The sequence below is a fragment of the Contarinia nasturtii genome, unplaced genomic scaffold (assembly GCF_009176525.2).
Source record: "Contarinia nasturtii isolate CC-2019 unplaced genomic scaffold, AAFC_CNas_1.1 Cnas_scaffold_187, whole genome shotgun sequence".
Classification (NCBI taxonomy): Eukaryota; Metazoa; Arthropoda; class Insecta; order Diptera; family Cecidomyiidae; genus Contarinia; species Contarinia nasturtii.
This window is the reverse complement of record NW_022197544.1, coordinates 133,194-160,858: the sequence shown is the minus strand read 5'-3', so window position 1 is coordinate 160,858 and position 27,665 is coordinate 133,194. Positions and strand designations below refer to the sequence as shown.

Here is a 27,665-nt window from a genome sequence, read left to right as displayed (position 1 = left end):
CTATTTGATAGAAATTACAGCAACCTCTTTCAAATGTACTGTGTGCGTGTGTTTGTATATATATGTCTTTGTAATGTGGTCAAGTGTAGATTGTCCATTTGAATGTATGAATCGACCAAGTATATTTGAATTGGTTGTTTTCCAAAGTTTTAACACATTTTCTCACTCGCACACCATTTATACACTCTACATTAAACGTTTCCAATTGTAAATGTTTATTCGTTATGTTTGACTGTTTACTGTTTATCATCCCACTGGATCTCTCTATGTATCTATATGCATATCTTGATTCATCGCAACCAAGTCGAAGTACGTCATACAGCTATGTGCTAACCACCATTTCTATTTCGAATCCAAAACCATTGAACTATTCCGTAAATTGTAAATATCTTATGAATTTATTATGATTTACAACACATCAAACGTAACGATAAAATGGTTTGCAAATATTGCAACACCAACCACAACAACCACCGCTGATGCCACCTTCACAAACATACCAATTCTAGGGGAAAAAAGCATACATATTTCCGTTTACGTTGTCAACGACAAGATGCCTGCAGGCCAACAAACAAACATACAAGCGAAATAAATGCTATAATAATCGACAAATTAACTATATTGTCACATGGGTAAATAAATCGAAATAAGTCAGAATGCGACTGAATTGGAGAAAATTATAAAATGAAAACAAATCGCATTCATGCTTTTATACATTATGTATCGTTTTCTTCAACTCAAAGTATCTCATCTTGTTCCTTACACTGAAATCACCGGAAAATGCGCTCAATTAGATTTAGATTGTATTTATGTCTCTCTTTTATGTTTGTTCTTTAAGGGCATGCATGAGTGTTCAAAATGCGAACGCTTTCGACATGGACTTTGGAAAAAGCTGTTATTCGAACCGAAGAAGTGCAGGAATATATAACATATATTTCTAAGTGCCCGCACCTTCGCGTTGCCTATAACAGGTTTGACTTTGGTAATGCTCTATTTTACACGGGTGTACCATACTATTTTTCGACTGTTGAAATTAGCTTCAATTGTTCGTGAAATTGTGAAAAAATCAGTGTCATTGAATTATTAAGTATATATATATGAGTGTGTGTAAAGCGAAAAAAACTTTTGGGTAGAGGAAAAAAAGATGTTGTCAGTTCATGAAAAAGAAAAAGAACTGGTGAAACAAAAATTAATCATTGAAATTGGAATAAATGTTCAATTAAATGGAGAGAATTTACTCATATGGTCTGTAAGATAGGTTTACATGACTTTATTTATTGAAAACGCAAAATTCAATTGACAGGCCGGAGTTTTTTGCTTTTAAGCTTTTTCAACTCACTTTTCAGCGTTCAACAACCAACTATGCGATATATTTGTTTATTGAGTCGAACATTTCAAGCTAAAGAACCATTGATCCGAAATGATTGAAACGAGGTCATCGACATCAATATGTAACGAAACAAAGAAACAAAAGATAACATTCGTAGATTTAAGTCAAACGCACAAGTAATCCTCCCCGCACAGATTTTATTGCTTTTTGTATCGTGCGTGTCCAGCAAAGTGGATACAGAAAGGAGAGCGTTGCCACGCATACAATAGCAGGGAATTGATTAAATGTCGGCAACATAATTAAGATAAACTATTATGACTATAATATGGTAACGATTACAGGTTAAGTGGTTTTGCTACAATCACTGTAGCCTGTCACTCCCATGAATTGGACGCCTAACGATTTTGCTTTTTCGGATGATTTTTTTTTTTAAATATTGATTTAAAGTAAAAATCATGCGGAAATATAAACTCACCCAGCCGCCGTGAATCCGTGCTTAATTTTCTGGTAAAATTAAGTAAATCAAATGTTGGTCAACTAGAAAATAATGTGATTTGAATTCATTTTTCGAAAGGAACAACAAATCAAGTGTTTGTGTGTGTATGTGTGTGTGTTGTTGTCGTTTAACTTTTTTCTCCTTTGCTTGGAATAAGATTGAATGAATCGACTGTCACGTCTGACACATTGCTTGCTGTATGTATGCCCAATAAGAGATTTCTCTATCTATTTCATGTGTAGGTTGGGTTAGAAGATTGATTGTTCCAATTGTTTATCTCCCTTCAGATAGTAGGTACATTGCGTATGCTTGTTTCTTTTTGCATTTTTCATTCACTAAACAACAAGGATCTGTCAATTTTCACACGCCAACAGATAATGAAAAAATTTTTATTTCGTATGCAGCACGCACAAGCGACGAAGTGAGAAAGAGAGTGACGGTTGCTTTGAATATAATCGTGTGTACAACAACAATAGTACCATATATTTATTTGAAATTGTTCACGTTTAACAGCATTATTTTCGTTATATGAAATTTCGTCAAGCGCACGAGGGAACCGATAAATTGTCATCGTTCAACTCGCGCACACCAAAGATACTCCTTCAAAATGTCTAAAATGACAAAATATGAAAATAAAAATAGCGTTTTGTGCGCACTCATTCAATATTAGATGCTGGCGTTTTTTTGTTTCTATTTTTTTGTTAGTGAATATTACCATTTTAGTCTATTTGTCGCAAGCATTTGGTATATTTTACTTGATTGCTCTCCATCATTTCCTTTCCACATTTTTTTCTGTTATGTAAACGTTTTCTTTGCACTTGTCCATTTAGGCAGCCGATCTGAGTTCAATGTACAACATCGAGAATAAAATTTTATTATGAAAAACATGTAAAACTGGTAAAAAGTAAATAAAACATTGTTCATTCGTATAGCAATGTAATATATTGATGATTTGTTGTTTCTTACATAAGTAATGGAATGACAATCGTTCAAATGAAACGTCAAAATGTTGAAGTTAGTTTCAAACTTGAATACACACAGTTTAATAATGAAATTATACATACAAACATAAACACATCCAAAAATGTCTCAATAATTAAAATGTCAATTTAAATTATCTTTTCAGACGCATCGAAGTACAAAAAAATCGTTTCTTTTCATACATTTTTATTTCTCTCGTTAACAAATCTGTGAACATCAAATAAAAATGCACACTCTTTGAACACTGGATGGTGTACAAAATAATTGGATTCGGTTTTTCTCGCCTTTACAAAGATAAATAGTTGTGTTATTATCAATTTTGTAAATATCATTGACATCATGTGAGCGGCACATTGACAGCACGTTTGTATCACTGATACACACCACTTCAATTCCACAGGTATGTTTATTTATTTTATTATTATTACACAATTTATGTTGGACACATTAAACTACTGCTCGATGAAACGTGATGATTTTATTCGGATGAACATTTTCCATTCTCGTTTAAATGGTTGACGATCATTTTTATCGCTCGATTTACACTCGGTTCTTGCAATATAAAAACTTTGCTATTGCAAACCAACATTAAATTTATATGAAACAACCAGGCGAAGAGAGAATGTAAAAAGATTTTGTTGCTTCTTTCTCGTGGGACCGGTTACCGTCAACCTTTGTGTCGTTCATTGTATCGGTGTTGACACACCGACTCTGTAACATACACGTTCAACAGAGACAAAGTGTGTGTGTGCGTGTGTGTATGAGTCGTCGGTCCCTGAATGATTATTATTTTGAACATTGCATGTGTAAATAAAATGCGAAAAAGATTTCCGCTATAGAAAATGCCCAAAAAATGATAAATTGATATGAAAAAAGATTATTTAGTGCAACTGGCATGGTATGGATTTTATGACATTCATTTATACTACAGAGAGAGAGATAGAGAGAGAGAGAACAGGAAGCATGGAATCAAGAAACAGCAAAAACATAGAACACGATATTACTTAATAAATGTGGTCTTGTGTGATAAAATGTATAAAATCACAGCGTTTTGGCTTCAACAATCAAGCATTATTTCAACTTGACACATGCACATAATTTCACGTTTAATTAAACTATTCTCCATTAATCTCGTTGTTCTGTCATCGACATCGCCGTTGCACTGCCAATGCCATAAGCCCCGATTGACAATTTACGTGTATATTGATTGGTTTTTCGGAATATATGTCAATGATGTGTCAGCATATCATTTTCAACTGCATTGAATGAAATTTTATCAACATAGATGTTAATTTATCGCCGCCATAATTGAACGTATGCTTGAAATTCTAGCTTCGAACAAACTCACCCACATTCGACAATAATCGAAAATCAAATGCCACCACAACATTTCATGCTAAATTATATGATATGTAATTTAAAAAGCTCGCCATTGTACCGTTTGCATTTTAGAATGTAACCATTTTATTCTCTCTCTCTTTCTCTCTCTCTCTCTCTAACTCTTTCCCTTCATTCTCTTTTTCCACTTGAAATAGCATACACTTTGATGTAACGCAAATGAAATAGAAATGACATAATTTCCGCAATAGAAAAAAGTATACAAAGTGCTTCGATACGATAACTATTAAATAAACTAACGCAATGTTTGACTCGAAGGGTTTTTCCATGCTTTTTACTCGATTCCTTTTGCATGAGCGAATCGATTTGTTTGTAGTGATAACGAAACGAAATGCTACTTTAACTCGCTCAGTTTAGCAGTTGTGTAACGGCAAAATTTTCATTTCCGTCCGAGAAACAGACGAAAAACAAATGAAAAAAAAAACATCACAAAATTTAAAACCCAAATCGAAAAGAGGCAACGAGGGAATATGGGTTATTGAGAGAGTCCATTTTAAGCATAAGCTACCACAATGCAATGTGTGTTTAAAACAAATTGGGAATTGCGACCCATTCATGAATTTAATGTCATAGACTTTAAAAAGCAATTGAAATAGGCACATAAAATACTGTTTAATCCGCTTTTAGATTAAATCATGAAATATACATTGAATTGCATGCATTTATACACGCACAAAACAAGCGAAAGAACAAAAGCTGTTGCTCGAAAATATATATATTCAAAAAATCACATTTGTTCGTGTGTTCAATAGCTCAAAAAACAAATATCGGTCAATTGCTACCTATACAATTTGGATAACAGTAAAAAACATATATAACTTAATTACTACATATTTTATGTCATCTAATTGAATCATTCTTTTAAATAAATTAAACTTTTCACCCATAAAACACACAAGATACTTTCGAAAAAAAGCTCTTTCATCGCCGATTATGCAAAATAACGCATTGTCGTCGAATATATGTGTTTGATAAATATTCACCACGAATGTGACTGCCGAATAAAACCACATCAATCGTTTTGGTTGAGTGGACTTTGAGCTTTAAATAAAATGTGAAGATTTTGCCACGTCATCAGAACAAAGGCAAAAGAGAATATACATTTTCCGTTTTAGTTAACGATTTCTTTCCTGTAATTTCTTCGTTTCAACACATTTCACCGCAGCACTTCTGTGGGCATACACTATAAAATGGGCAATAAACTTTTTCTGGCATGTGTGTGTGTGTGTGTGTGTTTGTGTCTTATTATCAAAATATCGTGTATACCAACAAACTGAATAATATACGTTTATATTGTTTGGGTAACAAAACGATGCGGCATTGGCATCAACGATAAAAGCGAAGAACAAAAAAAACCCCACATAAACATTACTATGCGTCCCAAACCATACGACCATAAGCCGTTCGCCAGTCGGGCGTCTCGTATTTGAAGCGTGATTGCATTCCAACCATAACATACACCCCGCTAAACACCAAAATACTCGCTCTTCCTCTTCGTTCAATTTGCTATATGGTATAGCATTTTCGAATCGTACCGCAATGGAATCCAACAACAATACCATTCATATAACCATAAATGAAGTCCAGAAACAGCAACAACAACAAGAAAATACTCAAGAAATAGAGGGAGAGATAGAGAAAGAGACCAACATCGAACATAAAACGATATAGTTTGATAAAAATCCGGTTTTCATTCATTCTATTTTTCCAATGAGCCTGTCCAAACAATTTCGTTATTTTATTTGTGCTTCGTAAACAAACGATGTCATTCGCCTCTCGTCATCGTATTATGCATCCCATAATATCACAATACATCGGATGTGTGATGAATCGAAACGAATAGACTGCTTGGCGAGTGCTCCAGCTTTGGCACTGTTGAGTTTATGAAGACTGTTTCTCTTGTTTTTTTTCAATCAAAATGTTGTGGAAATTATGTTATGGTAGTTTTACCGCCAAAATCGATTTGTATCGGTGATGGTTGACGAAATTGTCGCGGAATTGTGTTTCTTTTTTGTTCGTTTTTTTGTTGTTGCTATGAATAATGAGTGAAAACTAAGTCACAAGCTTATTGAACGGAAAAAATGGACAATCATTATTTGTGCATTGTTTTAAAGAAAACGGGACCAAAAGAGCATTAGATAATAAGGTTTCGAATTTTATTGGTTTTCGTTTTATCTAACCCTCTCTCTCACACATACAGACTTTTCTCTTTCTTTGTCCCTATCTCTATTATAATTGAAAACTTCCATTTGAAATTAAGTGCACGCTTTTCAATTTGTTTGTGTGAATAGAATTGTTGCCATTTAGATGAAATGAGCAGCAGGCGCGTGTACATTTTCTCAATGCTCATTCATTGAATGACAGGCGATGATTTAAAAATTGACATGATATACACAAATACAATGAATATCAGTCGCTCATTTTAGTTCTAATGCCACTGGTAATCACAAAATAACTACCGATTAAAAATACCATATATCTTCGTTTTGTTCAATACAATCATAGAAAGACACTCACTATTGCTCAAATGATTTTCCATTTCATTTCTCTTTGTCAGCGTTGATTGCCATTCAACTTTATGTTTATCCATTTTTCATTCGTTCTTTTATATATCGTAACTTGGTTAGAGAGACACTTTTTACGAAGAAAGCGAAAAAAGTAGCATGAACATACAAAAAAAGCGGCATGAGAGGGTGGAGAGAGAGATAGTGAGTGTATGTGTCTAGGGGGTATACACAAATTTATTTTACTATATAAAATTAGAGCATACTAGAAGCTACTAAATGAAAATAAAAAAATGTTCAAGTCGATTCGTTCATAAGAAAAGTATTGGCAATTTTTTTTTCATACAAATGAAATCCGTCAAATGTAAAGAATACATTGGCACTGCTATTCTTTATGGAAAATTTCATCCATACAAAATACATTGGCAATGCCTTTCTTCGAATAGAAATATTTCTGCTCAATAGAAAAGCATCCACAATGAATTCTATTGTAATCTGTATGGATGCAATTCATTCAGTTCAATATAAGAAATATTAGCAGAATTTTTGAATTTTTGTTCGTAGAAAAGCTAGAAGAAACTGCAACCACTTGAAATTTGTGTCTACCCCCTCGGTGTGTGTTCAGTGTTCATATACACACGTTTCACTTACATTGTCCTTTTATTTGTTTCGTTTTTTTGTATGTTGTGCTTACAAGCCTCACTTTCCTGTTTGTTTAATTTTCTTTTGTCTACTCGAAGGATGCATAAGAATTCGATTCTAATGCTACTTTCACCTTTCTCTCTCTCTTCATCCCTCTCCAACCATTCATTTTCTTTCAACTAGTATTCTTTGAATAGATATTCTCAATAACAATAGAATCATCGAGTAAATGATATTACTATAAAAAATATAACACAACCATGATAAAATTCGTTCGAAAAATGGGAAAAAAACAAAATTCCAAAACTATTGTATGTATTTATCGCAGCATTTTGCCAACATACTTGCTAGCACATATACAAAATGAAATGTACACCAATCAAACCCGACCACGATATGAATCGTTGCGTCGAAAAAATTACTCTTTTTTTTCTCCATATAATACTGCGACCTAAAGTGTTTTTTTTATAAATAGTTTATTGGCTGTAATATAACAAATAAATTATGTGAAAAAAAACTTCATATAGCAGTATTGTTTGAATAAAAATAAGAGCTATTTTTTCGCCTGAACGATTCATATGTAAGTCAGAGATATTGCTTCGAAAATGAAATGACAATCGATTGCAATTTATCATTCGGATACGTTTTATACGAATATGATTTGATGACTGACTTTATAGGAATGTCGTTATATATTAAAAAAGTCATTGTGTGATGTACCCTCTTTTGTCGCCCGCATACTAAATCGTTCGTACGACGCTTATTTTAGTGATATATTCGAATTACCTGGCTTTGATTCATCGTCAATTGATGAATACGATACACACATACGACACACGCACATAAGAAAAACGGAAAGCTTAAAAAGAGAATGTAAAAGAACATTTGTCTATTCAGTAGAATTTGATGTGTGCCGTTTGATTGTGATTGTCGTAAAAGCGTAAGAAACTCGATTTGGTTTTCGCAAATATTCGATGAGGTTCAAATAAAAAAAAACGCGCATTTTCTTTCTTTTTCTTTCATCATTATATTTCCCTAACGACACTGCCATTAGCAAAAATGGAAAGACAAAAAGTAATGAGGTTGACACACTTTCAATGAATTTGCGAATAGCAAATGCTATGCAAATTTTTGCCGGCGTTTTTTTCTCGTGTATGGCCCAAAGACGGGTAAATAATTTTAGTCCACGCTCGATTAAATTTTTCTCTATTCTCGCATACAATCGAAACACTTGGCTCTTCACCTCACGCTCTTTCTCTCTTTTTTTCTTTTTCTGCCTACGCTTTGTCGGTAAACTTAGTACGTTACAATTTTTATCGGGATACATCAGCGACAAGAGTGTGTGTGTGTTATTTATTTAATACGCAACGTAAAATACACTTAATATTTATTTGCCTCTGAAACCGGAACACTTTTCTAGATTGAATCACACGCGAACGCGTAAGTCTGTACTAAGAAATCCAATTGAATGCCGGATTTAATGCAAACATATACATTTATTCAGAGGGAAAAAAATGTTACACAATGTCGGCGGTAAATATTTTGATTTTTTTTCAATGCTGCGCCCCACTTTCATCGTTTATACTTGATATCTTTGATTCATTTCATGCATTTTATCATACGTTGTAGCAATTAATGGTAAATTGAATGAGTCTAAATTGTGCGACCCATGTCACTTTGACTTGATGACACTTACAAAAGGTGTGTAACACATATAACATACATGTGTATCACATTCAACGGCAAGTATTTATGCACAACAAAAGCAATAACATCAATGTAAAGAGGTAAATTAAAAATCAAAGTGCAAAACCAGCATAAAAAAAGTAAATGCAAGTAATCATTTATTGTGATCGAAATTTGAGCCATCCAACTGTATGTCACCCAGTCGAAATATTTTAAAAAGAAGTGATCTCGCAAAACATACGTGTATCGATCTAAATTGATTGAAATTCCCTCAAAGTATATATGAACATATTTAGAAATTCGGACACATTATCTCTTCGACATTGAATTAAAGGTTTCCATTTTACGCTTTATCTACTTTGGCAAAGTTTGCAAAATGTTTTCGATAAATCTGCGTTGTGGATTTTCATTTTGGCTACATGCACATGTGTGTGTGTGTGTGTCACATGGATGAAAATTTCGAACAGAAACCAAAGTCACTCACAGTACATTTTCACACATATATCAAAAATTTGCGGCATATTTCTTTTTTATCGATGCCGTCCAAAACCAAATATGCATTTCAAAAATGAAAGGGAATAAGGTGGGGTGATAGAGAGAAAAGACACCAAATTATTGGTATTGGCATAGTATCAATCAGATGAAGTGCGTAACGTTTTTCCAGTCGAACGATTCGAAATTGAAGTGAAACACAGTGTGTTCGATTAAAAAAACGTATAGATAGGAAGCTTGACATATTCGAGCTTTGTATATACATATTATCTATGCAATGTGTGCTTACGTGTGTAGAAAATTGTGCTCCTTTTTTTCTGGTCGATGGTTATGCGATATTTATTTTGGTTTGAATAGGACCCATGATGCTATTAGATATCCTCATAATGCATAGAAAATTTGCTATCCATCCCAATGCTGCGATTCTATATGATCGATAAATCTCTTCGAGATGGTATGCTTCATGAAGCGTCCTAATCGCTGGTCAATCTCACCATTTACAGGTCAACTTGAATTTTCATGCCAACACATATTTTTGACTCTACGCTCTGCCAATGAATTTAAGCATTTTTTCTCTCTGTTATATCATTTTTTATCGGTTTTTTCATATTTATTTGCCAGTTTTCTATATATTTTTTTAATAAAAAAGGACAACGATTTGTCGATTCGTTTATTGTTCCGATTCATTTCACAATGAGCCAATGACGGTCGTATTATTCGTTTCGGTTATTTCGTTTACCGATTTTAAAAATACGAACTGACTGTGTGTATTGGAGTTTTTTTCTCATTCCAGCTAGAAACAAAATTAATTAAAAAGTATAAATGACGCATAGAGAGAGAGACAGAGAGAGAGAGAGAGAGAGAGAGCAAAAGAAGTTGATTATTTTCCTGATCTACTTTGAATAGGGGAAAACCGTTACTGACATTAATTCATTAAAATTCATAGAATTTTTATCAGCATAATTTTGGATTAAAATTCATTTGTTTTTCAAGAAACTGCGAACGAAAATCGCATCGTCTTTTGTAATCGTTCTGCTTCTTTCAATGCGATATTCGTCGAAAATTTGCTATGGCAAGATGTGGGCGGCGGCAAGAGTACAATAGATTTTGTTCACCTAACTGGATTTTATATAACAAGACAACAAAGTTTCTATAATTCGCCAAGAATTTACCGCTTTTGCCAGAGTTTCTTATTTCTTTCGAAATAAAATATAACTTTTTTTCTATAAGAGAACAGAAACAGACGAAGAAAACAAAACAATCGAAAACAAATGAATGTAAAAGAAATGCATGAATTAGACAAAATATAAATTACTGAAAATGTTGAATACAGCGCACATGACTGAAACAACTTTTTACTCCCAGTTCGCTGTTTTCATTGTTGTTGCTGATGATAGCGAACGACTATCATACGGGAACGCATGTTTTAGTGCAGAATAATGAAGTCGACGGCAGTGATTATGATGACAATGTTTTTGTTTAGGAGCGGGCATGAGATTGAAATGAGAAGAAAAAGGAAGAAGACGAATGATATAAAGTGGCATGGATGATGATTCGGTGCTAGGGGGTATAGACACATGTATTCATAATCTCCGAATACCGATGTAATCGCTGATATTGAAATATTCTTCGTTTTACTATTTTCATAAATACATACGCAATGTACATCCAAGATAACATGTTTCATATTTGTATACATGTGCGCTCTACACAAGTGCTCACAGCACTCATGGATTTTTTATTCTTATTCTTCGACTTTGTGTAGTTCAATACGTATGTATGCCACCATCTTGAAATCACGTAATCACGGATATCGTGGTTTTAGCTTAAAGATTCACCGAATCAACATGTATGCCAGATATAAAGTATATTCTACATTTTGGACATTTGTCTACCCCCTAGATTCAGTGTATGCATTCGACAATCAAAAATGTTGGTCTTGTTGTTGTTATTATTATTGTTGTTGATGTTGATTCAAAACCGATTTATGCTTCCTAATTTCTGCTGCTACCTTTTATGCCATTGCAGCAAACAGTAATTTTATAAATAGCAGAAGCACAATTAAAATTTTCCACATGTTCGTTGCCTGTTTGCTTGTAATTGCTGTCTAATTTGCATGCGATGCGATATTTTCATGCAGATCGTAAGCAATTTTGAATAATAACCAAAACAATTATTTCGAAGTCGAATATGCGTTGTAAGTATCTCCGTTCTCCCTTATCTTCTCATTTTCTCTGCACGTTTTTTCGCCTCAATCTGTCTATATCTCGTTCGATAATAGAGACTCGACATGTATTAATACTCTGCCGTATTTTGGTTTTTGTTGATTTGTTGCAAAAAGGTATTGCAAATTCCAAGTTGGAATTTCCAACCAATCATTAGCATGTGATTTATTAAGCGCGCTTAGTGGTAGAAGAGATCAGCGGAAAACAGCGTGAGCATTTATCAAGAGAGCATGGATGACGCATTTACACGCATTCATATCTCGCTTAAGAATGAATCATTCAACTAATGTTTCACTAATATCGGATGTTCAGAATACACGAAGGAAGAGCCCGTCGAAATGAGAATGCTGTGAAATAAATTCACTAATCTTTTCTCCCTTGTTCATTTTGGGATCACAAAAATGATGTAGAAAAATAAAACAAAACTTTGCACACCAACGAACATTCGAGATTTTCCGTAATAATTATAATGTATCATCAAAAATGAATTTCGACGGCGTTTTTTTTTCTTAATGCATATATGCTTTTTCTCATTTCTATTTTTTCATAACTTTGTATCCGTTTCGCTTATGTTTTGGGTGTCATTTTAATAATATTATATAAAAAGTTCTAGCCATTTTCGAGCGACTGTGACAACCGATGAATTGATGACACATTGTGCATACGTATGTGAGCACCTCGTTTTGAGCAAACAAACGGCACATTTTCACCATATGTGGTAGAAAATAAGAGCACATTTGTATGTTGGTTGCTGGTGCCGTATGTTGGTTGCTGGTGCCAATAATAAAATCAACCAGTTTTGTCTCATTCAGTATTTTTACAGTTTGTGTGCGATTTTTTCTTTGGTTCGGTGTGCCGCCTTTCTTACTATTGGATCCTCTCACTGATTTTCATTTGATTTTCAGACACAATGTTTAATATTTGATATGGCAGTACGACTTTTCAACATCAAATTTCCATATAATGTACACGCACCCGAATCGCGTTTGGCATTTGCATTGCGAAAATGCTGCACAGTCAACTCAAAACACCAAAATTTGTGTACCCAAAAGCACATACAAACAATTCAACGTCTTTTATCATTGCCTATTTATCCGTCGCCTATCTTCCACTTTAGCTCGTTGACACACTTTTAAGTGATTTATGCATTCCATCTTCATTCGTATCGAAAAATTTCGTATTTCACTTTGTGTCGTATGCATGCTTACTCAAATCAGACATCATCAATGCCGAAAGCTAATATATTTCAATCGACATTTCGGAATCCGCCTTTTTGTCCCATCGACTCATCGCATAAAAGACATTATAAATAATAGTGTAGTTTGTTTCAAAGCACCGACGTAAATCGAATATGGATGGAAAATCATTTAACTTCTTCGCTTTTGATTTTACTATTTCACACAAATCCAAATCCGTTCCTTTGTTTCTCTTTGTAAAGAATTTTTTTTTTTTTTTGCTTTTATTATTTGGAAGAGCTTTAACGCTCCGCTTACTCTTACCGCCTTAAAGAAGATATGACAAACAACAAATTTACATATTAGAAATTCGCCATAAGCCTTGACTATATTGTGTGAAACGATGTTCGTCTGGCGTGCAAATCGTATCATAAATAATATCTATTAAATATGGTGTGTGATGCAATTTGCATACGATTGCTAAAAAGGAAAATAAGTTTTTGGCAACAGTAGGAAGGATAAAAAACCCAGCCAGATGACGCTTTATAATACAATCGGAGATGAAACGATTGTTTTCCTTTTATTTGAGGAGTGAAATGCGTGCATTGAAAGTTAACTAAAAATATCAAGCGAGTAAAAACACTCACACTTTCGATGAACGAAACCAAATCTCAAAAATATTTTGAGAAAACTAGAAAAACAAACACATAGCCACTCGAATAAATAATGTCATCCGATATCTTTTCATGTTGTGCTAAAATATTCTATTGTTTGACGACGATACAACAACAACCAAACAAAAATAAATAAAAACATTTGCAGTGGTTGGAATTTTTCGCTAGACAACGTGTTTCGTTTCAATGAAGGAGATGGAGCAAGGGGTTTCGATATTCGAGCAATATGTGTGTTTCACTGATTTTAGCGTCCATCCATTTTCGAAATGTCGATGATACGACGTGATTTTGGAATGTGCGCGCACCAAGCAAATAAATTAAGTACCACGTTTACTACCTTTTCGTATTTTTGCGATTCACACGAGTTGATTTCAAATTGTGAGGAGAGATCCCTCCGTGATGACAAGCCCCGGGGTCTGAATAACGATGCTATTGCTGTTGATTTGCGGTTTAACCGAAATAAATATTCCAATTTCTAAATTAATTATGCACATCGTACATTCTTGCCACTGTGTATTCGCAAGCACAAATGAGTACTCGGAAGACGATATATTCATTGAAATTTTCCATCATTTCATTATTATTATTGTCGATGGGGTCCCTATATTACGTATTGATCTTGATTCGCGCTATGTGTAAATTTACACAGATACACATGGCAATTACGACTCAAACGAAAGACAACACATACACTCCACCCCAGTGAATTCTCCCGAAAAATGTACGACGGCGTATTTGTAAAAGTTTTCATCGTACGTATTACTTGAGAAATCACGGTGACAGTATTTCGTTCGAGAAGATTCATTGATTTGATTTCAAATAAATTTTACCATGTTTAGGCGCATTTAATTGTCAATGGTTCTGACGGCAAATGAAAGTGAAATGATTCAACGTTTGAATGACGTTTATTTCATCGCACCACTCTACGCTCATCGTAAAACAAAAGCTGTTCCCTCAATACATCCGGGGGGAAAACATAATTTTACGGCATTTCAATTGAAAGTCATCAAATATTTATAATAAAAACGTACGAATGTTTATGTCTTTAGTTGAATCTTCAATCGTGTCGTCGTCACATATTTCGTTCGATCATTTATTTAGCCAGCACCATGTGAAAAATAAATTAAATGTTTGAATTTCAAAATATGCCGAAGAAACGTAATAAATTCATATGAAAATATCCACAAATTAATTGATGAAACTTCGGTGCGTTTTAGATATGCACTCGCGTGTAATATGTGTATATTTCTCATACTTCCTCTCTGCATCAATTTTAGTTGCGATTTTTAAGATGGAGTAAGTTACACGCAGACAAGTGTATTTTTCGGGTGCAATGATTTATGTTATATAAAAAAATCTCGTGAGTGAAGAGCAGCAGTGGCGAAAGCAAATTAAATTTTCGGTTTCGTTTTTTATTAAATTCATTTTGAGCGTGTGATTGAAATAAATACGTTAATGCGCTCATCTTTTAAAATTACAGCATATGGTTGAATGTTGAAGCACGTGTGCTAAGTATAAATTCGATATAAAGATGTATTTAATATCTTAGATATTAATTGTACGCTTTTACAATTGTCCTACACTCGAATTTCGACATTATCTTCGTTCATCTTTACATCAAAGGTAACACTGCACCGTCTGATCTGAATACTCAAAATTTCTTCGTATCGAATACATGCTATTATTGTTTGTTTGACTCTTTGGTTTAAGTTTCTCAATCGTATTTTACTTGTCTTTCGACCAATGGGATGAATGATTGTACAACGAAATATTTGAAAAGTTTTCGTCATATCTAAAGTAGTCAGTAGGTAAACTGTGTATTTAACTTCTACAAAAGGTAAAATAACTTACTGTCACTGGTTTTCTTCATTTTCTTCTTCATAAAGAGAAATTGAAATAATTAAATAAGCACAAAATCAACAATTACTTTCGCTTTCTCTGAGAGAATGAGATGAATGGAAGAAACCATCTTTAGTAAAAACCAGAGTATGAAATCGCACTTGTGAAGAACGCGCCTGATTAGCGAGCGCAGCGCCTCAGAAGAGCGTGCCGTACTTGTCAGGAGCCGCTCCTGAGTTCGTATTGGTGTACATCACACACTAATACAAATAACGTTAGTCACACTAACACATTCCCAGCAAGCACGCTCTTCGTGAGTGACATTGGTGAAAACCATTCAATCCAACAACTATTAACTTCATTCGATATCATTTTACTCACATTAAATTCATCAATGAAACCGATGAATTATTTTATCAAAATGACTGCAAGTTTATTTATCAAATATTGACAAACGTTACCACTTTTATATGTTTTAGCGTTATATTCGGTCGTTTGTTTTTTTCATTCGTTCTGAGTATTGAGTGTGTGAGTTTGACTAGGGCCACTGGCGGCAAAACGCAATTCAAACAACACGGCAAATACTACTAAACAAGTTATTTATCTTTCAAAGTTTCTGGCACAAAAGCAACAAGAAATTTAATTGGTGTTGTTTTTGTTGTTGCCATTTTCTTACCGCCGCTGCAGAACTTTATTCTTTTCCCTTCAATAAACACTGCTGGCATGCACGAATTTATGTAAACTGTTGAATGTGTTTGTGTATACCCTGTAACGCGTATATGGCGTTTTAATGATTATGTAGAAATAAAATCATTTTATGGTCTTAATAATATGATTATAGCAATGATGGTGCGACAATCCTAGGGGCTTTTATCTTCAAATGTATACGATTTATACTGTAAATAGTGAACTATGTATATTGCAAAATCATCTGTAATACGCGCAAATAAATGTGCATAACTGCATATATTTGGTGTATATTTCGTGTATATTTCGTCTATGGCATGTTTTTTCATTCTCTTTTGTGCGGATCTTCTTCGATTCTGTGTAGCTATACTGTGTATGTGTGTACACTGCAGTTTAAAATACACCTTATTCACTGGTATAGGCGAGAAATTTTAATCGTATATATGATGAATAGGACGTGAATATTGTGTATAAATTTGTATGAACGAATGATGAAAGCCCCTAGCGACAATTTCATTGGTTCTTCATGGAAAAAACTGTATCGCATAAAATTCGAAATCTCGAAACGACAAAATATTACATCAATATAATACTACACATACACATGCACGCACACTTGTCAAACGCCAGTGAACATTTTAAATTGAGAAACAGCTGCACGTAATCTCAGGTCGTGGGTTCAAATGAGACAAGTATTTTCGCTTTGTAAATTGCACGTTAATAAGCATCAAGTATGTCTCTCACTCTTTCGCCATTTTTTATTCTATTTCCTTTTTTCTCGTATTTAGTTTACGTATTTTGTCGTAGACCGTATCGTATCGCATTTTCACTGTTCAAACAAAACTGCTTACTTATGTCTTTCTCTCTTTTGGTCGTGATTCATTAAAAGTGAAGCAACTAATAAATGACGAAAAGTAAAAAATAATTAGACGTTTGAATCAAGGTTTTATACAAAAAAATGAAGAATTTTCATAGAGAATAGCATAATCAAGAAAAAAGAGGTTTTCAACTCAAAGTTCCGTTTTTTGTCATGCAGAATATACGTTGATTTTCAGTTCATTTCGAAGTAAATGTGAGGTTTGCTCAAAATTTCCAAGAATAGCAATAATGATAGTAACAAACGCATATGTTTTCCACTGTCACAAAGGACACTCATTATTTTATTTTTACCACATAACATTTTTAAAATTAAAAAAATGTAGTTGGTAGAAAAATCGTCAATGCATCATTCACAACAGACACCCACACGCGCGCGCATATCACTGCAGCCAAAACAAAAACGTATGGTACCAAAAATATGTTCCCAATGCTTTTTTGCTGCGAGTGCGAATGACTTTTCAACCATCCCTTTGAGCCAGTTGTTGTCGCGGGGGCAATTACAAGCTTAAATCAATGATACAATCTCTGTGTATATTTGCATTTACACACTAACACGCGCACACAATGTGAATGAATCCACTTGCATATAATTCAAGAGTCCTCCCCTACCACTCAGCGCCCGTTCACTTATCTCAACTAATCCCATAACATAATCGTTGTTCGCCAAACGGAGAGTTGACGCTATTACAACGTGTTTTTCATTATTCGTGGTCGTTTGCTGTTCTCATTTCATTTTTGATGTGCTGTTTATACCGACAAATTCAACGCTACAGAGAAAAAAAGCACACACACGCACACATATACAGCGAGAGAGAGGAAGAGAGAGAGAGCATGGAAATTATGCAAAAATCTTGTGATGGTGTCAATGATGTTTTGGTGTAAATAGCGTATGTTTTGATGTTGAGAGGTGCGCGTGTACAGCGTAAATACTTATCATATCATACTCTGTGTGTTATTTCACACTCTATCACTTCTCGAGTGTGTTAGTATAAGTTATTGTCGTTTTGAATTTTTCCCTAGTCAGTGCACAAGCTTTTCTTCCTCTAACCATTTTACATTTGCCATTCGTAGTATTCCCCGGAAAAAAAAGCTTCAAGTACCCACTGACATTTTTACTGCATAGAACATACAGCCGACAAGCATACAGAATCTTTAGTTAGTTAAATATTTTTTTGGCTCTCTTCTCTCTCCATCTCTCGTTATTCGCTTTAGCTCTGTGTTTTGCTTTCGTTATAGTTATTGTACGTTAGCAGCGCCTTTGAGCAAAAGTGATGATATAAATTCAATTTTTTGTTACTACTTTTTCTGCCTTTTGCACATCGTCACTTGTCTGCTCATTTTAAGCATTGATGGTTTTTTTTCTGCGCTTGTGCTCCTATTTAGAATGCAAATGAAATGAACGTTCGTGCTTCTCATTTTTACTATCTACATCTTGCTATCCATCGCTCTTTCTCTCGTTTCTTGTTTGGTTCCATCTGAAAAAAGGCTCTATTAGAGGCACATTTTTGGCATCTTTGGCAATAATGTCAATTGAACGCTTACACTGCTTTGTGGAAGAATGAATGATTCGCAGCGCATGTAGAAACGATTATGAGACGAAAAAGGAAACGAAGAAGAGAGCAAAAGAGAGAAAACATGTAACATGACAACATAATTTATGTTGTGACACTGTGCCGACAATGAGTGTACTTATAATATAATATTACAATAAAATGTATATAGATGAAAACAACATGAAAACGAATACACGCCTGCACGCGATATATTAAACATTTCAATTTTGCAAATTGTTGAACAGGTGCGATATGGTATGAAATTACTGCTGTAATGTGTTTGAAGGCGAATTAATATTGACCTTTGAGCTTTTTTTAAGTGCAAGTCAATCGATATAATTAATTATATCAAAGAATTGCCATTCGTATCTCTTGGACACGTTTGTGAAATGGATGTGCTCGTGGGCCGACGTGTATGTGTATATGTTTATAGAAACGACATCGAATTGGAATATTGAGTTCGTGCATCTGGATTAAGCACTTAATGTCTATTTCACAATATGGTGTCATGGGCCATCTCTTTTAAATACATACATATATCTCCAATCAGTATTTTTTGAATGTAATAAAATTACATTTACTGAAGTGATCTTTTGATGAACGGATGACAATAAATTTTCAATAAAAGCACTTATCAAATTCTCGGGTTGTTTGGATACGGGTTTTGGGTCCATTTGAAAGTTTACAATAGATATTGTAAATACACAAGTTCACTCACATACACACACACACCCGCGCTCATACACATTTGGGCTCGCCTGTAAGCAAGAATGGAATAAAGCGAACCATCGAATCGGCGAAAGCATTTTTGATATTTAACATTTTGCATACTATTGTATTTTCTTGTGTGTCGATGTCGATGATACGAGTAATAAACGCGACATTTCTTGATTTTCTGAACGGAAAAAGCTCCTTTGGGCGAATCGATTGAATGTTAAAATTGAAAAATTTCAAGAACGACCACTGTTATTGCTGCTGCAACGGGTTGTTCAAAGAAAAGGCCAAATGCGTGCGTAATACTGCATAGCAGAAAGTATATACTGAATATTTGAAGAAAAACAAAAATTTGTTAATGCACAACATTCGGTATTTGGTTCGTTGACAAATGCGCATTTAATTTAATGGCTATGCCATCAATAATGCCGATCCTTTTTCCGTTGATTTTGTTGTTACATATAAATCTATAAAATTCCCTTTTTTCGGCTTTCTTTTAGTTCTTTTGTTTCGCTCGTTCGTTCGTTTGTTTTTAGTCATATTGACTGCGCTTTATTGGAAAACCATGTCGATGGTCGATGTAATCTTTTGTGTGTGCGTGTGCGTGTGTGTGTGTGTGAATACGATTTACACCAAACCGATTTAATGAAGTTGTCCTACGCTATTTCAAAACGCCGCCAAACCTCTTACGAACAAGATATACTGTAAAAATGCGTGAGTGTTTTTACTGTATAAATCACTTTAGCCCAACTTGGTCCACAATCCGTCCCCGAACCGGAATCAAGAAATCTTGATCTTTTGGTATTGAAAATAAATGAGCCAACCCCAAATGTGTCATTCATATTACATTTACTTATATATTTATCTGACGGAACAACACAATTTAATATTGACGAAACCACAATGATTACTACGGCTACAAACGACAATAAACCACGATGGAAAAAAGACGATACACGTTTATGCGAATGCGGCACATCAGAATAAAAACGAATGAGAAAAATAAATCGATTTCCATAAGCAGTAGTCGGCTGTGGAAACGTGCCTTTTTAAAAAAAAGAAAGCTTTTGTCATTTTGTATTTGATTAAATTTTAAATCAGAGCTATCATTTCTCTATCTATCAGTTGTATTCGTGCAGCGGTTGCAAGGTATATCAAACGGATGAAAACAGATTACATTCTATGGAACGATTTATGGCCATTTGTGGAATTTATTTTTGCTCATTTTGCTTATGCAGAAAGTACTTCTTGAGCTCTTCTTTGCTTCTAATCCAAAAATATAAGGTGACGATCTTTGTATGTTATATGTAAACATGCCTTCGGCAATTAGTTATATCTCATTTACAGTGACAAACACTAATTGTATAAGATTTTTCGATTTTGTTTAAAAATGAAATGATTTGTTTACTCAAATGGGTGGACCCAAATTAAAAAAAAAAGAGAAAACAAAGTTGTTCAAAGTGAAAATGTAACGAGGAGAGAAAAATGTGCGAGATGTGATATTCCACATACTTTCCGATATTACAAAATTTGTCAATATACGCTTGGCGTATCTTGGACGAGATAGAGAGAGAGAGAACACGAGGAGAAGAGTGAATGACCCTAGAAATGACCATTTTATTGTGACATTGATCGCTTTTTTCAACACATTTGCCAAAGGGACATCAAAGTTCTTTCCTTTTCACTTTAAATTGATTAACAACTTGATTCAATAAAGCCATCCGCATAGTTGATTCATGTCATTTGACCGGAAAGTGATACGTGTGCTTTCCGCTCACAAAATGAGTCCATATAAGTTTTACAAAATTAGTTTTACAATCCACCCACGGCAACCTTTAAATTGTGTAAAGTAGGAGTGTAAATTTAATAAATGTCATTTGATATGAAATTATTGTGTAATGATTTTTTTTCTTGTCTACCTCTGGCTATTCATTTCGGGTTTAAACGATTTTTTGATCAAATTTTGGATTTATTGGCCAAATTCAATCGTGTCGATGATAATTTTGGATGTTGGAATTTTAACAAGATTCTCCGGACGTGTCTAAAATTGATTTTTTTTTATTTCGAAAAAGGAAACATTATTCTTTTTTTCTCCATAATTTTGAAGCTCAATTTTTTGGTCTCTCATTTTTCTTCTGTGCGTTACCGAATATGCTTTCAAGTTTTATGGGAATCAATGATCAAACGTTAACCATCAATTGTAGGAGCCGAAGAGCTAAATTTGACATTCGGGTTAAATTGAATGGAATTCCGCTGAATTTTGCTTAGTAGGCGTTTACGTGTTCATCAAAGGATTTGAATAAAATGTCCCATTTGATGTAAGCAAAAGTTTTTTCCGGATGATGAAATGTTTTGATTGAGTCATATTCATCATAATTCCGTAGTATCGAACATCAAAATTTTCCTTACTTTGTCCAAATAGAATTTTCAACTGAAGAAATAATAATAGATTGCAAATTGTTAGAATTTGAAGAATTAATTTTAATTACAATATTGGAATCATGGTTCAGAAAGTATCGGTCGACTGATTTCAAGCACAGAAAATATTATTTGAATACTTATCGGCCATGTACAAAGTGTATACGTATAAATCTTTTGAAAAAGTGAGGGTCAAATTGGATTTGAATTCAAAAGAAAAACGTAAATACATCAAAGCATCGACGCAACTTAAATCATGTCTAAGGGCAAAAAATGGAATATCAAATTCAATGAATCATCACGAAAGCTTGTTTCGTATCAAACTGCCATGGATTTAAACGAATGGCTGGTGCGGGCGTGTGTGAGAAAGACGAAAAATGGAACCGAAATACGAATGGAGACCAGTTCCAGTTGAAATTCAATTGTGGTATTTGTTGTCGTTGATGATGATAAAGTAACAAATTTGCTTATTCGCTTCATTATCGTGTTCGATATTGCCGCATTTGTTATGGCATTTGAAGTATGTTAGTCGGGCAAATAAAACGTAAAATCCATGTCTTGATTTTGTCAATACACGCGACCATTCTGTTTTCATCCAGCGATCATGTATTATTTAACATTTCAAACAAAAAAGCACCAAGAGATATCGAAAACATCAAAGGAAAAAGCACTCAATTTAAACGAAGTCACTTTTGTGCAACTTTCAAAATGAAATTCATAGGCTTAACAACAACAACAACAACAAAAAATGTTTCCCTTGTTTGTTCTTGATGAAATGGAATTTTACAATATTCGCCACATGAACGAGAATTGTGAATGTATATATTTTATTTGTCTGTAGATGATGATTCCATTTCAAAAAAGATTAATTGACATCGTTCACAATTTGATGAATAATTTGTTGAGATATACACAAAATGTCCTCGTCAAATTCCACCTATGTGGAATAAATGGATGTTATTGATTACATTCGGTACATTGAAACCAATATGTGTCATTCGCATACAATTTGCCAATTCTCGAAAATAAAATGGTTTAGCAATTCAAATTGACTTAAACTTAGCCAATGCCATTTATTTATCTACGTAGAAAGAAAATTGTGTGGGCAACATCAAAAATGTTACGCACAATATTGTTATTTAGTTGTTCAAACTTCATTACCTGCTGTATTTGCTAATAATAATCGAATGGAACTTTCCATTTTCTGTGGCCAACATTTGCGCTTTCTCAATGGCTGTATGAATTGACGGACTATGCTTCTGTTGAACTTCATTAAACTGGGACTATCAATTAGCACGCAACGAGAGAACTGAACATTCACATTGATGCGTCGATATCATCAAATCAAATCAAAATATCCGTTTTATTTATTTATTTTCGCTCGCATTTATTTATTGTGCCATGAATTTCCGCTGAAGTGATTAGGGAGTATAGCATGAACCAGAAAAAGAGAAGATGAGAAACAAACGTAAATACGAATGTTGAACTCCAATACATTTTGCCCCATAATTGTTTCTAATGATACATTTAGTAAAGCGTATGCTTGTTATCGATGACTCAAATTCGCACATATACATACATACAAAGTACAAAGAAAAGGAAGAAGAAAAAAAATAAACGAAACCATTTAATAGCAAAATGTATACAATCTGTTTTCGACTGCTGTTGGCAAAATGTATATGTATTTTATGCACACTCAACACATTTCATTCAAATAATGTCGAACAATGATAAAATTACCATAATAATGATAATCAGTTTTCTTTTTCTTTCGCTGATAAGACGTTCGATACGTTTTCATGGTTCGATCTGCATTTTTTGCTCTTTATTGTTCGTTATATCTCTATAACTTTTATTCTCTCTCTTTCTCTCACCATCTATCTGTCTCGGTTTCTCTTGATTCGAGTTTCTATTTGGAAAATCTGTTTTGATTTTATCTATCATTTCATTTGGCGCTGGAATCCATGCACACATTCGTCACTTTTACTGGATGAATCGAACGTGTTAATCGTACTATTACAACCATTCCATTGAGGAAACCAGTAAACACGTAACCGCGTTACTGCTTGCGTCTGTGCATAAAAAGAATTCACATTCGCAAACGTTTGAGTGTGAGTGAAGTTTAGCCACTTTATTGCGTCGATTAGATAAATGATAATTAAACATCAATAAGTGGTTTGAACTATGTGAAAAGTGTGGACACGCGTGCAAACCGACGATTTCACGTAAAAGCACCAAGCGCACACATTTTGGAGACCATCAAACTTTGATATCAAACTCGACAAACAGCGAAAATGGTTGTTTTTTATCATATATTTATTGAATCATTCTAAATGTATTAATCAACGCATGCACATACAAATACAGCGGAAATATTGGTAGAATATTCGCAGAAGCATTATTATATGAATTATGTGAGTAATAATCATTTGCGTCAGTTTCTACGGCCATCACATCATGCGTAATGAATGTTGTTGTAGTTGTTGTTTTTTCGTCGACAAATTTATGATTTCAATTAATTGAGATTGACACAAAATTCGGTGGAGTCTTTTTTTTACTGATAAATGTTCGTTGCTTGGCATTTTTATGTATATAATGATATGTCACATAAGCTTGATGATGATGGTAATTTAATTAAAAACCACATTTTCCAAGTACTTCATAATTACGTTTATATTTTTCACTTCGAGCGCTAATTAATCACTTAATGTGCGTTTGCTGTATGCCCTTTACACCCATTGTACACATACACATAGTCATATTTATATCCGCTATGCCAAAAAAAAAAAAAAAAAAAAACTAATAAAAGAAATTTCCGATGCGTATGAATCTCGGCTTAATGGCGTTATAGAATAATTGCACATATAATAGAAACAATGAATCGTATTTCACGTATTATGTTGTTATGGAAATATCTAAATACAATCGAGTTTTGATATGGGCTAAGTATTGGACGAAAGGGCCATATATGCGGTCAGTTATGTTTTCAATTCAAATGTTGTTATATGTTTTGTAGTGATACAAAGTGCTTAGCTAGATTTCTCCATTATTTTTGGTAGGGGGTGTGTGTTGTGTTTTGTCTTTCTTTTCTTCGTCAATTCTCATCAAATAGTGGACTTACGCGTTCTTGTACGCATTCAGTTTTCTAAGACACATGAATTACGATAGGATAATAAATTGTCATCTAAACATATGAAACAATTATGAAGACATTGCGATGCTATTCATCACATCGTTACGGAAATATGTGTGCAAATCGTCATACACAAATTACTTAGTCCACAATCCAAAATGGAATGACTAAGCTGTTTACGATGATGAACGCGCTCTGGGAATGATATGCGATGTGAAACAGATTGTCGAAAGTGAGTGCGACCGTATGCGATGGAAAAAGGAACGAAAATATTGCGCATATACAAAAAAAATGGCATATGCGTGGCGATTATGGCAGACCAAAAACAAAATTCAACAGTTTATTATTACAATATGTGAGCAAATGGCGTAATTGAAAGCTTATGTGATACGTAAGTAAGGATTGTGTGTGAGCAGCACAAAATAGCAGTATGATACTAGCGTTTTGCTTTGATTGCCACAGCATGCATTCAGTCGCTGTGTGTGAATCTCTCTTCAAAACATACATGCATGCGTGATATGAGAGCCAAAAACTTTTTCAACAAACTATTGCCCAACCGTATTGAATACCATGTGGTCCATGCCATGGACGCCATGGTCAAAGGTCCATGATAAAATATTAAAAATAATTCAATATTTTCCTACTTTCTATGTTTTTGAATGAATATATTGTCTTGTGAATGTATTTGACGAATTTCTGGGTGCGTTCGAATCTCATCGTATACTAGCTATTCGCCCAATATTGATGTCTGCTCAATTTATCCGTGAATGCTCACATAAATATGAAACAAACACAGCAATAATCCAAAGCAATTACTGTACAAAAAAAAAAAAACAACAAATTTTGTTCGAAGTTACATATCTTAAAATTCTGTTATTCGTTTATGTAAAAGAAAATTCCTTGATACCAAAATCGATCTAAAACAACCCAACAAAAAGAAACACAAAGTTTATTCAACAATTGAATTGATAGTTTGATGAAGTAACTTTTCCGGCATCGAAATACAAATTGTGATGTAAAGAAAGTTCAAACTATGAAATTCATCGTATGAATTTAATAACCAAATCAAAAACAGATATTTCCATTTTCCAAATTCTCAAACAGGAGTTTCATATCCATTTTCAAATACGAACCAAAATACATTCGTATTTTCGATTGAACAGCAATATGCCTGTCAGACACAGGAATCATACTCTGTTATGGGCGGAGATTCTTCCGCATTAACGGAAAATGTATGAAATCAGCTAAATGGTAGAGAAAAAGAGTGTGAGAGAGAGAGAGAGAATAGAGATAGATGATGTAGGATTTGAAGTGAATTCCGTGTGAACATGCTACGAAATTGACTATTTCATAATTTTTCAATTTAAAGTCTTGGCTTTTATTACTTTCGACTCATTTTTTATGAGTCATTCAAACGCTGGACGTTTGGGTTGTTGTTGTGGTGGTAGTGGTGTTGTTTTCAAGCGGTATTTACTCCAGTACTTTTGTCACACACAGCACGTGCCTCGTTTACATAAACTTGGCATTATTAGTTGCACTTGCATCGTCATAAATCCACTCAACAACCTGAATCGAGGTTGCTGTAAATATGTAAATACAAAAAAAAGTTCCACTTAAAGTAACGGATACTTTTGTTTATTGTTTTTTTCCGTAATATCAGTGAAAAATAGTTTTTTAAAAATTTCCTTCAATCAAATTAAATGTGGCATACTAATTTCAAAGTTTATGGCGAATATTAATTTTCAATTTTGTCGTGATACTTAGTTCCGTATTCGATTTGAAATTGTTTGTGTCATTAAATTCTCTGGTGTTTGCATGAAAATAGGGATGAAGTGACTACTATATTTCTAATTAGTATACTCTGGGTTCCACATTGATAAATGTGTTTTGTGTTTGCATCAACGCTTACAAACAAACCAACTGTGACTATTTAAAAAGGAAATGGATACTGCAACGTATAACAATCATTTCTATTGTTGTCGCTACATTTCGAGGCCTGCCATCAGTTGCCTGAGCTGATTCATCTGGCTGAGAACATCTCAATAGAATCAGACATTAGTCTGATATAAATTAGTACAATTTTCTCATTTTTAAATAATGTTTATTAGTGGTTGCGAGTGGTTGGAAAGACAACATTTTAGATTAACGAAATGTCCTATTTTTCAATAAAATGAATATATGATGTATTTCATATTTTAATTTTTTAAGAATATTTTATTAATATTATACATTTTTAATTTTCATTAGGATTTTTTTTTAACTGAATTTATCACCTCATTTTTCAAAAATGGCACATCGTACAATTGCAATATTAAGATAAATTATTGGAACATTTTCAAGGAAATGAACAGCCTATACTTATATTGACAAAGTTTAAACATTGGCGCGCTGTTTAGTTTTGATTTGAGTTGTTAAATTACATTGACATCTACTTTGGAATTCGGGGCGCCACCGTCGGCTCAAAGAGACTTAAAGTCGTCACATCCTCTCATTGGATTGACTTCGCTGTATACAACTCATCAGTGCAGCTTTGTAGGACAGTACCATCTGCATATCAAATCACTGCCGGTGACTGTAGGCTTTTCATTTCCTTGCACTGTCGTAAATAAAAACAAATTAATTTGTTTTCATTCCTTAATAATTGTAATATTCGTTTTATGTATGATAATTTGAAATTATCACGTAATTAGTTCTGGTCGGAGATTTATCCGAAAACTAATTAGTATTTTCGGTGAAATTGCGCCTAATGTGTTCAGGTAAAACAAATAATAACATAAAATAATGTTAGTTTCTGTCATTAGTGAAACTATCTAGTTTTTTATGACGTGAAATGCAATAT

General features: G+C 33.7%; 1 protein-coding gene across 5 annotated transcripts in view; it reads left to right on the top strand.

The window, feature by feature from the left end:
• Positions 1 to 27,665, top strand: part of LOC116352191 — a 112,263-nt gene that overhangs the window by 2,828 nt on the left and 81,770 nt on the right. For all 5 annotated transcript variants that reach the window (XR_004202270.1, XM_031784590.1, XM_031784589.1 and 2 more), the window contains exon 2: positions 2,953 to 3,207. The gene's annotated coding sequence lies outside the window, so the exon portion shown is untranslated. The remainder of the gene's footprint in view (positions 1 to 2,952; positions 3,208 to 27,665) is intronic.